The following is a 17500-nucleotide window of genomic DNA, read 5'->3' as shown; positions in this document are numbered from 1 at the left end:
GGTTTCATCAGCATTGAAAATGTTACGAGGTGCAAACTCGTTCAAGATGGTAGGAAGAACTGAAACAACCCAATTTTCAGCACCAAAGTCATCAACTTCTTGTTTTTCACCATGCTGTTTCTTGAATTTTATGTTGTTCCTCTCCTTCCATCTTTCCAACCATCCAACAGTGGCTTTGAATTCAGTTAGTCCAAGACTTTCAGCTAGCTGATTAGCTTTCTTCATAAGCAGTGGACCACTGACAGGAAACTGTCTGCTCCTGACTTGAGAAAACCACCGAAGAAAAGCATCTACTACATCCTCAGCTTTTCCCGCCCATTTATGTTTCCTGTGTGGATGTGTATTGTTTTGCCAGTCTTCCAGAAGCTGATCTTTCTGCTTCAAGATATGTGAAATTTGACTGGGATTGACAGCATATTCTTTAGCAATAGATGCCTGACTTTGTTTGTTTTCTAATTTTTTAAGAACTTCTATTCGTTTAGCCAGTGTTAACGTCTTATTGCGCGACGACGACGACTCCAGTGGACACTCTAACAACTTTCTTTCACTTATTCTGCCTTTGGCAGTTAACCAATGAGATTTCAAATTTATCGTCCCTTTGTCACATGCCAATCGGCTTCCATATTCCGTGCGTGCGCTTATGCGCAGTCTTTTCTACAGAGGAGCGGTCTTAAACCATAAATATAAGCAAATCTTGCACTTATCAGTGGTGCGCTAAACCAAAGTTTGTCCCCATAGAAATTGATTGCACCAAAAACGGGACCGAAGTACAGCATGCAGTTAAACAGAGCATGCGCTTATCCGACGTGCACTTAAATGGAGTGCACTGCATTTATTTTGTCCTCCACCTTTTAAGGCACTGCCCATCCAACTGGAACAGCTTTACAATTTTTACAGTTGGACCATGCATAGGTACTTAATTAGTTCTAATAATTTTTGGCTATTGTTTTCAATGCCATTATATGGGCTCAATCCAGTATATGTGGAGATTACCACCACATTGGTTCACCCAGAACAAATAGCAAACGCTATTGAAAACAATAGTAAAAAGATTATGGGCTAGATAGGCTTACCCTGTCTCCTGTTTTATCTAGTCTCCTTTCCCCGAGCCCAACTTCTCTCACACACTCTCCTCCTACCCACCCAGCAGGCCAGCTACCAGGAAAAAAAGCTCACAAAACTCTTACGCACATCAACACTAGTGGCTTCCTGAACCAGGTGAGGGGCGTGACAGTATTAAACTGAACTCTTACATGTACAAAATACATTAGAGGCTCTGGCAGAGACCCATTTACAAAGTAAGTATTCTCCCAATTAATATTTCCAAATGAGCAAAGGCACTTTATTAATTGGGAAGAATACTTACTTTGTAAATGGGTCTCTGCCAGAGCCTCTAATGTATTTTGGTATTCTAATTAAACAAAATAACTACTTAGGAAGGTTATGGGTACAGGTGGAGATGAAGGAGACTTCTTGTGGGGAAGGGTGAAATTTCTGTCCCCGTGCAGCTCTCCAGTAAGATGGGATGTGGGGGTGGGGAGTTTGAGAATGAAGGAGAGATGCTGGATTGGGGCTGGGGATTTGGGTTCAAGATAGGGAGAGATACCAAATGGGGATGGAGGGGGAAGGTGTCTGCTTCTGGTTTGCTTCTCACCGCACTAGGAGGCTGATGCTCAAAGCTGAGGGCTACAGCCTGCAATCGCGCACTAGTACAGAAAAATAGCAAAGCAATGCTCAAAAGAAATCTTACGCAAATTATATGTGCAGTTAATTGGCACTAACAAACCAAAAGCGAGGGGAGGGATCATGCCTGGCACATGTACACAAAGGGTTTGCAGTAAGCGTGGCTCTTATGCGCATGCCTAGACACCCCGGGAGCATTAAACTTGAGCCTTTCAAAAATTATTTGCACTTTAAATTTTCGAAAGGCTTATATTTAAGTGCAGAAAAACAGGTACCACTTTCACTTTTGGTTTCAGTTGAGCTTGTACACATGCTTGGTTCTCATTAACAGCGCTCAAACTTGCATGAGTTTCCTTCTGCTTGCAAAAAGTGACAAGAACTCTTCTCCTGAAAACCTTCTACTGCCCCCTGACCTGGCAGTAAAATGTTTGGTATTATTGGCTGTTATTTCCTTCTGTGCATTGGGAGGAAATACTAACTGACCTCACTTGCATATCCATTTAAATGCATTTGCAGCAATGTTAACACCTGCGCTCAAGCCCTTTGAGCATTTTACACACAATAACGTGTGTGCAAATCAGGCACTAACTGCTTTTTAACACTAGCATTAGTTTTGAGCATCAGCCCATAGGAGACTGGCTTCAAGCTCCTTTAATCCTTGGGGTTGTCTGGGAGCTGCCTGGAGGAAGGGCGAAGGACCTGTGCTTGAAAATCTCTAAGAAGAACTCCTGTCTGTTCCCAAGCCCCAGGCCTTGTGTATGTCCAGAAAAGGGAGTCTCCTGTATTGCACTTGTTTATACACTCATGCATGGACTTGCACATGCACTGTACATCCTCACACGGCCTTGGAATATGAAAATGCAAGATCTTTCTGTGCCCTGTAGCTTTATTTTACTCTTATTGCAATTTTGAATAAGCATTTTCCCTTTGAACCACTTTTTTCATAAAAAATGCGTGAATATATGCATGTGTAAGTATACGTCAATGTCCCCTCTAAGTTGCATGGCCACGCACTTTCTCTGTAGAAGGCGTGGAACCGGTCTTGGCCTACTGCACATCAGTTGCACCAGAACCTGCCCCACCTCCCTCCTGCTGCCACTCCAGCAACAAAAGAAAGGACAGTTTGTTACTACAGTGCCACACTGTGCATGACTCACGGCTGCTGGTCTCTGCCCCCCCCCCCCCCCGATGTCACTTCCTGTTCTGTGGCACAGTCGCAAATCTGCACAGTGCAGCCCTGCAGTGACTGCCCTTTGTTTTGCCGCTGCTGGTCTGGAGCAGCGGAAGTGGTGGGGTTGAGCTCAGACACTGGAAGGAAAGGTCAGAGACAAGGGACAGCAGCTGAATGGAGGGAGGGGAGAAGAGACAGGTGTTGGAAAGAAGGGAAGGAGAGAAGGGCCAGACCCTGAATGGAAAGGGGCAGAGAAAGAGGGTAGATGCTAGATGAGAGTGGGGAGAGAAAGGACGCAGATGTTAGATAGGGGGTGGGAGAAGAAAGGCGATAGAGTTAGTATGAAACTGGGGAATATGAGAAAGTGAAATAGGAGAATCAGGGTAAGACGTGGCAAGCTGTACTGCCCTCCAATGGCAAAAGGAAGCAAGTGGCAAAACTCATTGAAGGTCCCTCTCTGGGAGCCTAAAGGGAGCCCCAGTCCCACGTGGGGCTCCCTTTACCCAGGGACAGTCTGAAAAATGTTCCTGGTGACAAGTTTATCAGTCAGGAGAGGATCAGAGCCTAAGGCTCCTGCTGGGACCCTTATCTCTCCTGTTTAGAGGATTCAGTTTCTACTCTCAGTGCCCTCTCTTCTGTTTGGGGGTTCTGGCAGTACTTCTGAAGGCTTCCCTGGGGCCAGCTGCAGGCAGCATGTGTGAAGCGCTAACTCTACCAGTGCCCTCTAGTGGTATACACAAATTTGAAGATAGAACAGGAGCATCAAGCGAAAGGAAGATAAGTTGGGGTCAAGGAGGGAGGTAAGAGAAGGAGCAATGCTGGACTGTGGTGGTGGTGAGGGGGGGGGGGGGGGGTGGAGAAAGGAGATGCAATACTTTTACCCTCTGTGCCAGGGTCCCCAAACTATTGCCCTAGAGCCTCCGCTGCATTTCAAAAGCAAAATATGGTGATCTTTCCAAATTTATACCCAGATGCATCACTAGAAAACCTCAGTCATTGGGCTTCATTCTTACTCATTGTGGTGATGAATCTCACTCTTTGCGATGGGTCACCCTTGGCATATCTGCAGTTTTGCTTTTTCTATGCTGTGCAGTTGGGGGGGGGGGGGGGGGTTGCTAGTCAAAGCATCTTCATGCTCAGAGTTGATGTTACATATGGCCCATCTCGTAAGATGCTTGGGAAACCTGGATTTAACTCCCTGCCCCGCAGATGCAGAAATACTTTACCCCCCCCCCCCCCAAAAAAAAAAAAAACCCATTCCATTAACGTTTGACTTTTTTGCCTTGTTTCTTCTTTTGGTCATATTCCTTGGTCTCCCTTCTTTGTCCTCAGAATGTTATTTTTCTGAATAAAGTGCACAGCTCCAGGGCCACATTAACCACTCCCTCCCCAGTCCAGCAGTGTCCTTTCATACTCTGCTATCCCTTGTCCAGTTGTGTCCTTTTGGCCCCCCTACCCTGGTCTAGTGGTGCAGCTTCCTTACCCCCTGCATCCCAATGAAAAGAAAGTGGAAAAAAAAGTTGTGAACCCAATCTAGTGGCCATAGCCAATGGCTCTGCTGGCCCTACCCTCTTCTGATGTGCTTCCTGTTTCTGAGGGGTGGGAAGCAGCAGAGCTGCTGGGAGTATAGGAAATCTGTTGTATCAGGGGAGGGGAGGAAAGGGGAGGGAGTAGGGCTGCGAAAGAAGGAAGATGCTGGACCAAGTTGAGCCCTGTGCACAGGGTCAACTTTACTTATGAGTCCCCTGTAAAGCTGTGCTCTGGGCAGCTGCCCCCTTTGCCCTGCAGTACCTGGTGTGGCCACAGTTCTTTACTGGAATAGTTGCATACAAATGTATAGGAAAAAACAACGCAGACAAAAATCTTAATGTCCTGTGCTGCATCTACCAATATATACCTTTACATGCGCTGACAGGTTCAAAGCGGATTAACTTAAATGTTCAAATAAGTTAGACAGAACAAGAGTTTCTTCAGGAATTCAATTTGGATTCAAGAGAAAATATAGTCATATACCTCATGTAGATGGACAGAGCTGGAGGAAGAAAGAGGCCATGCAAGGGACCTTAGTGTAGAGAAAAAGGGCACTATACAAGCAAGAGTGCATTCACCTTTCATTAGGAGCAAGGTTCAGTATCATCAACTGAATGTACTTTACCTCCCAGATCACCATCTCACCTCCCAGTCAAATATTAAAGAGGATCGCAACATCTAGTGTAACCTTTCACATAAATCCCGTGGAGTTGCAATGTCTTTTCAGAGATCTCTGCACATTCAATACAGACTGCTTTTTTGAAAGTTGAAACAATTATTTTGCACCTTCTAAACCTCCTCCTCAAACAGTTACGATTGTTCACTAGTAGCCTGGAACAGGACACTGTGCTCCCTCTTTGAGGCCCTCTAATTCCTAGTGATGTATCAGTGTTACCTACACTGTGTAAGATTATTGGCAGGCTGCTGCTCCTTCGATTCAAGGGCTGCGAGGATCAGAGCTCTTTGGAATCCTGGCGGTTGTCATCATGTTGAACACTTGGTAGAGCAGGTCCTTGACTCATTCTGATGTGGCATTGATGGGAGAGGGGTAGGACGCAGAGAGAAATCTAAACTTGGGTGTTTCAGCCATGCTTGGCACTTCTTTTTTTTTTTTTTTTGCAAACTTTTTAACATCCTGTTACAAATCAGTACAACCACCAACTTAAGAATGAACAAACAATGCAGCATTCTACTGGGTCACCCACAGTCCTTCCATCATCTTTCCCTCTCCTAATTCTCTATCCCCACTTCTCCACTGAAACCCTCCCCTTCTCCTACCAAGTCATATTGCTAAAGAACCAAAAGGGAAACGAAAAGCAACATGTGTTCACCCTCAGATGACGCAGTATAGACATTGCTGGTGTTAAACATGTTGAGACCCAGGGCAGAAATTTGGGAAAGGATTTTATTTCCTTCAGCTGAAGGTAGACTTGAGGTCCCTTATATCATGGGGGCCCTGAATGTAGATTCTGTTGAGTGATTATACCCAAGCATGTAGAAAAACAACCCACTGAAACCATTTCCCCTACCCCCCTCTCCTCAATGTGAGTTCACATACTGGCAGAAAGAAACCCACATTGCTTTTAAGTCTGCACTACACCCTTGACCATTCCCATCAATTTATCAGTGCATACACAAGCTCTCCCACATAAAAAAAACCCCCACTTAATTTGCAATAGGCCCATTCTTCCTCTTCCAGCATCTTGCCACAACCAGTTGTGTTGCTAATAACAGTAGCCCCTGCAAACACTTCTTTCCCCCTCTTCCTCTCCATCCCTTCAAATGCTTGAAGTCTGCTTGTGTTGGTGATGGGGTATTAAATAGTTTTAGCTCCTATCTAGTACAGAGTAAGTATAGGAGGTGTGATTGAATGATGAAGATTTACAGTGGTCCAAGCTGTCATACTGTGTACTTCAGAGTTCAACTTTTGTCAGCTGGACTGTTTTAATCTCTATACATACACTGATTGCATTAACGATTACGTGATCTATGTGAATATACAACTAATTTTTCCAGTGAAGGCCAACTATTCCTCAACATTGGCATTCTATTTTTATCTTGGATAGTTCAAAGTTCCTAAATCACAGGTTAGGAATATTGGGATACTACTAGACTCATTGCTCACTTTGGTCTGCAAATCCAATCAGCCTTTAAAACCGTTTCTATCTGTGGTTACAACAAAATTTCTCTCCACATATTGAAAACACAAGTTTGACCACCAGACTACCGTAATGCTGTCTACACTGGTCAAACCAAAAAGAGTTTGCACGAGCTCCAACTAATTCAGAATGCTTGTATAATGACTGATAAATAAGTACATTAGTGTTGCCATACTGGGACAGATCGAAGGTCCATCCTGTTTCCAGCAGGATTGGTTACAAGTACCTGGCAAGATCCCAAAACAGTACAATACATTTTATGCTGTTTATCCTAGAAATAAGCAGTGGATTTTCCCCAAGTCCATCTTAATAATGGCATATGGATTTTTCTTTTAGGAAGCTATCCTAACCTTTTTGAAACTCCGCTCAGCTAACTGCTTTTACCACATTCTCTGTCAATTAATTCCAGAGTTTAATTACATGTCGAGTGAAGAAATATTTTCTCCGACATCACACCCTTCCTGCAAAAACCACACTGGCTGCTAGTACCTTACAGTACCTTAATTAATTTTCCTATGATTTGATGTACTTCCTCCAAGGTCCTCAGACACCATGGGCCAGAGTAACTAAAGAATAAGTTAGCCCTCTATACACCTTTGAAACTTCAAAGGTTCTCTCAAGGACCATCACTGTACCCTCGGCAAAAGAAACCACACAGCGTGATATCTACCAAAAAGCCTTCTAAGGAGAAGCCCACACGCTCTGGAACATCTTGTCCCATCTATATATCTTCATTGCACTTGCCCCCTCATCTACCTATTAAAGTGTTTCATTACATATAACATAGTAACATAGTAGATGACGGCAGAAAAAGACCTGCACGGTCCATCTAGTCTGCCCAACAAGATAAACTCATATGTGCTACTTCTTGTGTATACCTTACCTTGATTTGTATCTGCCATTTTCAGGACCCAGACCGTAGAAGTCTTGCCCAGCACTAGCCCCATCATCCAAACACCAGCCCCGCCAGTCCCACCTTTGTATTGTATTGTATTGTATTGTACAGCAGCAAAACATCACGAGTATCATAGTCGGTGTTACATGAATGTTCTGCCATGCTGCCTAATATGGTATCATTTGCATTCCGCTGACAATGATCATATTTCTACAGTGATGTTAAATGTTTACATTTCTGATACTGTATCATGTTGGTTCTATTGTTAGGATTCAGTTTGTCATCTCCAGGTTTAGCTCATTGATTGTATTTATTTTTATATTTGCTAAATTTAATATTGTTTTGCTGTTAACCAAATTGTAAGTTTTGTGTCAAGCTGTACCTGCTGTACACCAATGGCGTAGCTATGGGGGGGGGGGCCTGGGCCCTGCCGCCCCTGGTTTGGCTGATGGGGTCCCCAACCCCCGCCAGCTGAAGTCTTTCTCCAGCGCTGTTCTCTGTGCATTGCCTGCCCTGCTTCCTCTCATATTGCATGCATCAGCATGCACGCGACGTGAGGAGAATCAGGACAGGCAATGGACAGAGAACAGTGCTGGGGAAAGGTGTCAGCTGGCAGGGATTGGGGACCCCCGCCAGCTGAAGTATGTGGGGTTGCAGCAGGGAGGTGGGTCAAACTATGTGTCCCCCCACTTTGGGCTCCGGACCCCTCAAACCTTGAGTTCTGGCTATGCCCCTGCTGTACACTGCCTTGGGTATCTCTCTTCATAAAAATAGTTAATAAGTCCCAATAAATAAATAAAATACATTTGGTTGAAATATCACTTACCTTTTTGGAGTCATGTGGCTGCCTTCTTTAAGTCATGTCTACTTCAGAGGCTCCACTAGTTACTATGTCCGTAGGACTTTTGGGCCAGCCTTCAGTCCCTAGTTATTTACTGGGCTTGAACAACAACATGGCAATTCCCTGCATCTGTACTGAAACAGTTACAAATAGCACAAAATCTGCTACCTATCTTGCAGCGGACTTACCCGTAAAATGTTGTGTGAAAGTTAAAGTATGTATATTGCTGTTTAAAGTGTTGCGTACATGTTTATATTAGCAGACAGGGTTTAGGGTTAGTCATCAGCAAGGAAAATGTTTGCCTTTGATTTATTTCTTTGACTATGTACTAATAATGATTTCCTGCATTTACTTGATGTGCATTTTTTTAAAATGTCAATACAAGAATTACATGTAAAGTGTTACACTGTGATAGTCTGGTGTATCCAGACCCTGGATAGGCAGGCACTACACTAATCAAATTCCCAACAGCTTGCTGTACCATTCATGTGAGAGAATACATTGGCACAAGTAATTTCTGGAATTAAGAAATATGATCAGATGAAACCAGTATTTCAGCCTTACATTGAGTATTGAGGCAATTTTTCTGATATATATATATACATAGGAGCCAACTCTGTGGGTGCTAGGGGTGCTTGAGCACCCCCAATATTGAGAAAATTCCTTGTATGTGTCCAGGGAAGAGTTATTTCCACAGGGCTTAGCACCCCGAATAATTTTGAAAAGTTGGCTCCTATGCATATATATAATTTAATTTCTAAACAAGTTGATCAATAGAAATCAAACAAAATAAAACATGGAAAAGAAAATAAGATGATACCTTTTGTATTGGACATAACTTAATACATTTCTTGATTAGCTTTCGAAGGCAACCTTCGAAAGCTAATCAAGAAATGTATTAAGTTATGTCCAATACAAAAGGTATCATCTTATTTTCTTTTCCATGTTTTATTTTGTTTGATTTCTATTGATAACCTTAAGAGTGGACTAACACGGCTACCACACTCCTCTACTAAACAAGTTGAGCAAGCATGGAATTCTTTCCTACCCCTCTGCATTGTTTTATCATTTATTCAGAATTTGCTATACCACCTGTGTGTGTGTTTGTTTGTTTGTTCTTGTGTATCTGTATCTATGGGGCTCTTTTACTAAGCTGTGTTAAGTGGGATTTTTAGCATAGTAGACAGTAGTGCAGACCTGCGCTACTGTCTACTGCATTAAAAAGAGAGATTTTGTATTAAAAATCCTGGTTAGATACCTCCCCCGGGAGTGGGCAATATCTGAGTGTGACATGGGCGGAATCTGAGAGTGATAGGGCAGGCGGAGGTGTGGCCGGTTGTGACATCTAATGCACAGGTTGGTGCCATGTTAGCTGTCATGACTGCTGATAGCGAACCTAAAATGATCACCACCTCAAGAGGAGGTAGTAAATTTAGCTGATCTATCAGCAGTCTTTAGCACAGCTGCAGTTCCTAGCACTTCCAATCTCCCCATCCAGATATCAGAACAGTCACCCGAGCACTCCCTCCCCCTGACATCAGCAGTCTTACCCAATCCCCCCATGTCATCAGAACACTCACTGAAACCCTGTTTCTGATGCCACCCCAGACATCAAGATCTCCTTCCCTATCTCACCCAACATGAAGACCCCTTCCTGATCCTACATTCTACCTCAAGCCCCGCCCCTGACATTAAAATACCCCCCCCCCCCCCCCCCGGACTTACCCAAGAGCTTTATTGGTAGTTCAGAGAGTCCCAGGAAGCAGCAGTCATTCTCCGATGCTGCTTGGGTCAGTGCCATCATCCAAAATTGCACCAATGACCCCCTAGTAGTAGTACCAAGACACTGCTGCTAGGGATCATTAATGCCACTTTATGTTGGGGGGATCGGGTGACAATCCTAATGTGGGGGGGTGTTCCGATGTCAGGGGAGGATCAGGTCAGTGTTCTAATGTCAGAGGAAGGGATGCGGGTGGGGAGGTGGGTGTGCTGCCATTCCAAATTAAATTCAGGGCCTGATAGCATGGGAGCACTGCATATAACATGGTACGTGTGTGTTAACTCTCTGACCTATCTTCTATCGCCTCTACAACAATGTCTGTCTTCAGTTGCTGTTTGGCTTCATCATTTAATATTGAATCCAGATAAGACCATTGGCATGCTTCGTACCCTGGGACCACTGAATCTTTTACAGAAGCAAATTCACCTAGTACAATAATGTTATTATCTTGGGGTAAAGGATTATCAATTATCATTTACTTCTTAGGTTTCTGCAGTAATGCATTCAGGTTTTCTGGCCTTAAGGCAATTAAGAATAGTCAGGAGATATTTTGACATAAATCCCAATATTAGTTTCCAAATTGGATCATGGCAATATAGTCTGTTGTGGCTCCTCTCAATCCAACTTAAAAAGGCTTCAAGTTCTCCAAATGCAGTAATTTGGGGCTTCTTTTACAAAGCTGCACTAGCGATTTCCACACAGCAAATGAGAGGAAGCCCATAGGAATTCAATGGATTTCCTCTCATTTGGAGCGCCGAGAATTGTCTGTGCGGCTTTGTAAAAGAGGCCCTTGGCCTGGATTGGCCACTGTCGTGGACAGGATGCTGGGCTCGATGGACCCTTGGTCTTTTCCCAGTATGAAATTACTTATGTACTTATTATGTGGAGCTGGTAGATAAGAGCATGTCTCTCCTTTGTTATTTTGTTATGTTTGGGAAAGGGGGAGACTGTTCCGAAAGGATGGGCTCCACCTTAATTGGAACGGAACCAGGCTGCTGGCACTAACTTTTAAAAAGGAGATAGAGTAGCTTTTCAACTAGAATGGGGAGAAAGGCCAACAATCACACAGGGGCGCGTGGTTCGGTGTGGAGTATCCTTAAAGGATACTATTGTAACAGGACATTTAGGGAATCCTAGTAGAGAGGTTTCAACAATGCTGAAAGTAAGCCAGGTGTGCTTAATGAGAGAGCATGATAAAGGATGCACTTTATCCCTTTCAACTTCTAAGCAGCTTGTAGATCCAAGGCAAAAAAACAAATTTGAAGTGCCTGTATACAAATGCTAGAAGCCTAAAAAATAAGATGGGAGAGTTAGAATATATAGCACTAAATGATGAGGTAGCTATAATAGGCATCTCAGAGACTTGGTAGAAAGAGGACAATCAATGGGACACTGTGTTTACAGGGTACAAATTGTATCGCAATGATAGAGCGGATCAAATTGGAGAGGGGGGGGGGGGTTGCGCTATATGTTAAAGAGGGAATTGAGTCAAATAAAATAAGCATTCCACATGACACAGATAGCAGCGTGGAATCATTTATGGATAGAAATTCCATGTGTGAAGGGAAGGAGTATTCTTATAGAGCTGTATTTTGCCTACAGCTTTCACCTAATGCTGTGTTCCTGTGAAGCCTGCTTTCTAGCTTGGTAGTTCTAAGGAGTAATAGCTCTGCCTACAGCTTTCACCTTTGCTTGGGTCCAGTGAAGCCTGCTGCCAGGCCTGTAAGTCCACAGCCTCCCGTGCCTCAGTTGAGATTCCAGTCGCCCGCCGTGAGTCCTTAGTCGCTGTGTTGATGCCCCTGTATAAGTCGTTCGTGAGGCCCCACCTGGAGTATTGTGTTCAGTTTTGGAGGTCGTACCTTGCTAAGGATGTAAAAAGAATTGAAGCGGTGCAAAGAAAAGCTACAAGAATGGTATGGGATTTGCGTTACAAGATGTATGACTTGCTGACCTGAACATGTATACCCTGGAGGAAAGGAGAAACAGAGGTGATATGATACAGACGTTCAAATATTTGAAAGGTATTAATCCGCAAACGAACCTTTTCAATAGATGGGAAGGCGGTAGAACTAGAAGACATGAAATGAGATTGAAGGGGGGCAGACTCAAGAAAAATGTCAGGAAGTATTTTTTCACGGAGAGAGTGGTGGATGCATGGAATGCCCTCCCGCGGGAGGTGGTGGAGATGAAAATGGTAACGGAATTCAAAAATGCGTGGGATAAACATAAAGGAATCCTGTTCAGAAGGAAGGGAGCCTCAGAAGCTTAGCGGAGATTGGGTGGCAGAGCCGGTGGTGGGAGGCGGGGCTAGTGGTGGGCAGATTTCTATGGTCTGTGCCCTGAAAATGACAGACACAAATCAAGGTCAGGTATACACATAAAGTAGCACATATGAGTTTATCTTGTTGGGCAGAATGGATGGACCATACAGGTCTTTCTCTGCCATCATCTACTATGTTACTATCCTGCTTATTTTTGAAGGAGAAGGCCGGCCATCTTCCGAAACAAATCGGGAGATGGCCGGCCATCTCCTAAACCCGGCCAAATTGGTATAATCGAAAGACGATTTTGGCCGGCTCCAACTGCATTCCGTCGCAGAACCGGCCAAAGTTAAAGGGGGCGTTTCCGCGAGGTACGGAAGGCGGGACGGAGGCATGGTTTCGAGATGGCCGGCTTTGGCTGATAATGGAACAAAGAAGGCCAGCTCTGACGAGCACTTCGCCAGCTTCACTTAGTCAATTTATTTTTAGGACCCAGTCTTAAAAAAGTGCCCCAACTGACCAAAGGACCACCGGAGGGAATAGGGGATGACCTCCCCTTACTCCCCCAGTGGTCACCAACCCCCTCCCACACACACACAAAAAAAAAACTTTTAAAAACATTTTTTGCCAGCCTCAAATGTCATACTCAGCTCCATCACAGCAGTATGCAGGTCCCTGGAGCAGTTTGTAGTGGGTGTAGTGCACTTCAGGCAGGTGGACCCAGGCCCATCCCCCCCTACCTGTTACACTTGTGGTGGTAAATGGGAGCCCTCCAAACCCCCCCCCCCAAAACCCACTGTACCCACATGTAGGTGCCCCCCTTCACCTGTAAGGGCTATGGTAGTGGTGTATACCTGTGGGGAGTGGGCTTTAGGGGGGATTTGGGGGGCTCAGCACCCAAGGTAAGGGAGGTATGCACTTGGGAGCAAATTGTGAAGTCCACTGCAGTGCCCCCTCGGGTGCCCAGTTGGTGTCCTGGCATGTCAGGGGGACCAGTGCACTACAAATGCTGGCCCCTCCCACAACCAAATGCCTTGGATTTGGCTGGGTTTGAGATGGCTGGCTTCGGTTTCCATTATGGGTGAAAAACTCAAACCCGGCCATCTCTGACATTTGGCCGGCCCCGACCATATTATCGAAACAAAAGATGGCTGGCCATCTTTTTCGATAATACATCCTCGCAACAGAAAGCAGTTGAGGACGCCCAAAATTTGTTTTCGATTATGCCGATTTGGGTGACCCTGAGAGGACGCCCATCTCCCGATTTGTGTCGGAAGATGGGCGTCCTTCTCTTTCGATTATGCCGCTGCTGGTATCATATTAAGAAAAGTGTTGATAATGTGATATGTAACCTCTAAGAAGTGAGCTTCATTATTAAGTGTGCATGTACTAGTTTCATATAGTGTCTGGGATGGAGGGATTTGAACATATGTGATATATAGTCCCCACACGAAAAACTCGTAAATGGTCCTACGAATTGTAACTTTAGTCATGAGCACTTATGCCATGTCATGTCAGTTTGGGTAACTGCTAGGCACGTCCCTACCCATACACATGACAGAATTTACGTGCGCATGTTACAGAATACCATGTAAGGGCAGTTGAACACATAAGACCGATACTTAAAAAGTTGAAATACGAGAGAGCAATAAGTACATAAATATTGCCATACTGGGAAAGACCAAAGGTCCATCAAGCCCCCAGCATCCTGTTTCCAACAGTGGCCAATCCCACTGCTTAAAATATTATCCTGGCTACCAATCAAGGCAAGACTATTCTTTAAAATCAGTACTGTCATCTACAAAACACCATTTGGAATGTCTCCTGAAAATATGCTAGATCTGATAGAATTATCTCCAAGAAATGCGAGCCCAGAAACCAGAGGATGCCTACTTTTCCACTTACCCAACTGCAGAAACATAATCTACAAACAATCTACTCGACTGGATTTAGATGCATTACCAACAATCTTCAGTTCAGAAAAGACCTGAAGACCTACCTTTTAACAAAATTCTATGCCTAAATACACTACTTTCTAATTACAATCACTACTGTAACTTCATATAACTGCAAATTGTAAGCCACTTTGAACCGAAACTTGTTCTTGGAAAACAGTGGGATACAAGAATGCATAAAGAAATAACTGCTAATTGCTGCCAATTAGTGCCAATTGTATCCTATTATTTATGTTATTTACTAGGATTTATTTACCACCGTTTTGAAGGAATTCACTCAAAGCGGTGCACAGCTAGAATAAGTCAAACATAAGCACTAAACAATTACAGCAGTAAAAATATTAAAATAACATACAAAGAGGCTCATTTTCAAAGCACTTAGCCTCCCAAAGTTCCATAGAAACCTATGGAACTTAGCCTCCCAAAGTGCTTTGAAAATATGCCTCATAGTATGTCATAGTATACTACTTACAACGTCATGACAGTGTAGGGTATAAGCAAAGATGGAACATATAGATAGGTAAGAGAGTAAGAGAATAAGGTGACTAATTTAAAGAAAGGTGCACATGAGGTCAGAGAGATGGTTAAATATTATCTCAGCTAGGGTAGAAGTGGATAAACATGTCCTGCTGCAGTATGTGCAGCCCGTGTCACTCCTTGTGTGTGTGTGTGTGTGTGATTAACAAGTTAGTTATTTCTTCCAATAAAGGCCTGGTTGAAGAGCCAACCTTTCACCTGCTTCTTGAAGTAGAGATAGTCTTATGTTAAGTGGAGCCTTTCAGACAGTGCATTCCAGAGTGTGGGGGCTACTCCGGAGAAGGCTCACTTGCGGGTATCACATCGTGCAATGTATTTTGGAGAGGGTGAGGTTAGTGATAGTCCTTGAGAGGACATTAGTGTCCTTGAAGGTGTGTAGAGCAGGGGTGTAGCCAGACTTCAGCGGGAGTGTGGTCCAGAGCCCGAGGTGAGGGGGCACATTTTAGCCCCCCCCCCAGCACCGCTGACCGCCATTGCCGACCCCCCCCCTGCCGATGACCCTCTTGACTCCCCCTCCCGCCACCGCCTACCTTTGCTGGTGGGGGACCCCAATCCCAGCCAGCCAAGGTCCTCTTCTTCCGGCACAAGGCTTCGTTCTGTTTCTGAGTCTGACGTCCTGCACGTTGTATGTGCAGGACGTCGGAGTCACGGAAACAGAATGAAGCCTTGCAGATCATTTAGCAACGCGGCCCCTGGCTGATCTGCAAGGCTTCGTTCTGTTTCTGTGAGTCCGACATCCTGCACATACAATATGCAGGACGTCAGACTCAGAAACAGAACGAAGCCTTGCATCGGAAGAAGAGGACCTCGGCTGGCGGGGGTTGGGGTCCCCCGCCAGCAAAGGTAGCCCACGGCGATGGCAGGGAGGGGGGGAGGGTTGGCGGCAGGAGGGGGTCAAGAGGGTCGTCGGGAGGGGGGTCCAGGGCCAAATCTACGGGGGCCCAGGCTCCTGTGGTCCCACGTAGCTACGCCACTGGTGTAGAGGGTGATCCTGTTCGTCAAGTACTCAGGGCCACTTGCTTTAAGGGCCTTGAAGATCAGACATAGTTTTAAATTTAGCCCTGTATTATACAAGTAACCAGTGAAGATTTTGCAAAAATGGTGATGCAGCATTCTGAATCAATTGGAGTTGGTACAGACCCTTTGTAGTCAGACCAGTGTAGAATGCATTACAGTAATCCAGTCTTGATGGCATGCACGTTATTGATTGTTAACACCAGTTAGCATATTGTTGGGCATGAAAGTTTATAGAAGTTTATAACTGCAAGGGGGTGTTCGTAGGGGAAGGCGCATGGGTGGGTCCCAAGCTTATGTGTAACTTATAGAAAACACAACAACATTTATGTGCTCACATTGATGCCTGCCTTTTTACATGATGTGATAGCACACAAATGCCAACTTACGTTATATTCTACAGTGGAACCTGGGTGCCCAGGTTCCGTTATAGAATTCATGCTCAGCAATCAATATTTTGGCACCCAAATTTGGAGACCTTTATAGAATTACTCCCACAGTTACTTTCTACTCCAGGCGAGTCAGCAGCTCCCCAAATGAGAACTTGCATATTGCCAATAGATGTCAGCAACGATACTCTGCGGGGCTAATTCTATAACTGGGTGCCTACTTTCCTTGACAGAATACTAGTGTAACTAGATATATACACGCCAGAGCTGGCATAAATGTGTATGCCTAGTTTTGGGCGATATGAATGTAACCTATAGAATAACTGTAAATTACATGTGTAACTACACACTCAGCTTTCAAATATACACAATTGTGAATATGCACGTATTTACAGAACAGCACACAATGCATATAAAGTAGGGCACCGATTATCAGGACTAACCTCGGCAAGGGGGTTGTCTGGATAATCATACATCTAGATGATTGGACCAGTGGCGTAGCCAGAAGGCAATTTTTGGGTGGGCCAACAGGTTGGATGGGTGGGCACTAGAGTTGCCAACTTTTTTGAAAAAGAAAAAAACAGCAAACCTGATGCACCCATGCTCTGTCCCTACCCCACTCCCCATAACTTCAATGAGGGTTGCAGTGCAGGCTTCAGTGGCTGCAGGCCAATTGAGAGCTAAGGGAAGTACAATAGACTGCACTATTCAGCCCCACTGAGCCATGGTCCTCCAACACATATATGGTATTGAAGCCAAACACATTCTGCATCCAGAGAACCTCCTGGCCGTCCACCAACAATGGATATAGAGCACAGCAAGGACAATTCTCCATAAAACTCATCATATAAAGAAATTTTGTTTTCTAGTGTAATCTCAATTACAGACATATTATAAAATAACTTTAAAAAAATCTATAAAACAAAAGTCACTCAGAACCTAGAGCAAATCTACCATGCCAACACTAACTTCCAAAAACAAAGATCCTACCTATGAAAAAGAAGTGCCTTAAATATTATAGTAGGGCCCTAAAATACAAATACATTTATCAGGAAAGCTGAACAAGCCAAATTACTACAGAATGCTACATGGAAACTTCATGCTAACAGAATACCTCAGTCACACACACAAGACACAAATGCCAAATACAGAATAAGTGACCACAAACTCTAGAAATATAAATTAAATGGAAACCCCAAGAAACTAGACCTTGCATGTAGTACAACACCAGAGAAACAAGAAAGAAAGGCACTTGCTCCTGTGCAAAATATAAAGATGGCACATG

General features: G+C 44.3%; 1 protein-coding gene across 3 annotated transcripts in view; it reads right to left on the bottom strand.

The window, feature by feature from the left end:
- LOC115456823 (NADPH--cytochrome P450 reductase) overlaps positions 1-17500 on the bottom strand; it is a 260347-nt gene that overhangs the window by 199714 nt on the left and 43133 nt on the right. The window contains exon 1 of one of the 3 annotated variants that reach the window (XM_030186143.1): positions 5010-5014. The exons of the other annotated variants lie outside the window; for them this stretch is intronic. The gene's annotated coding sequence lies outside the window, so the exon portion shown is untranslated. Of the gene's footprint in view, positions 1-5009; positions 5015-17500 lie in introns of those variants that run through there. 3 annotated transcript variants of the gene reach the window in all.

The sequence above is a fragment of the Microcaecilia unicolor genome, chromosome 13 (assembly GCF_901765095.1).
Source record: "Microcaecilia unicolor chromosome 13, aMicUni1.1, whole genome shotgun sequence".
Taxonomy (NCBI): domain Eukaryota; kingdom Metazoa; phylum Chordata; class Amphibia; order Gymnophiona; family Siphonopidae; genus Microcaecilia; species Microcaecilia unicolor.
Note: the sequence above shows the minus strand (reverse complement) of the source record. Positions and strands in the feature narration are given on the sequence as shown.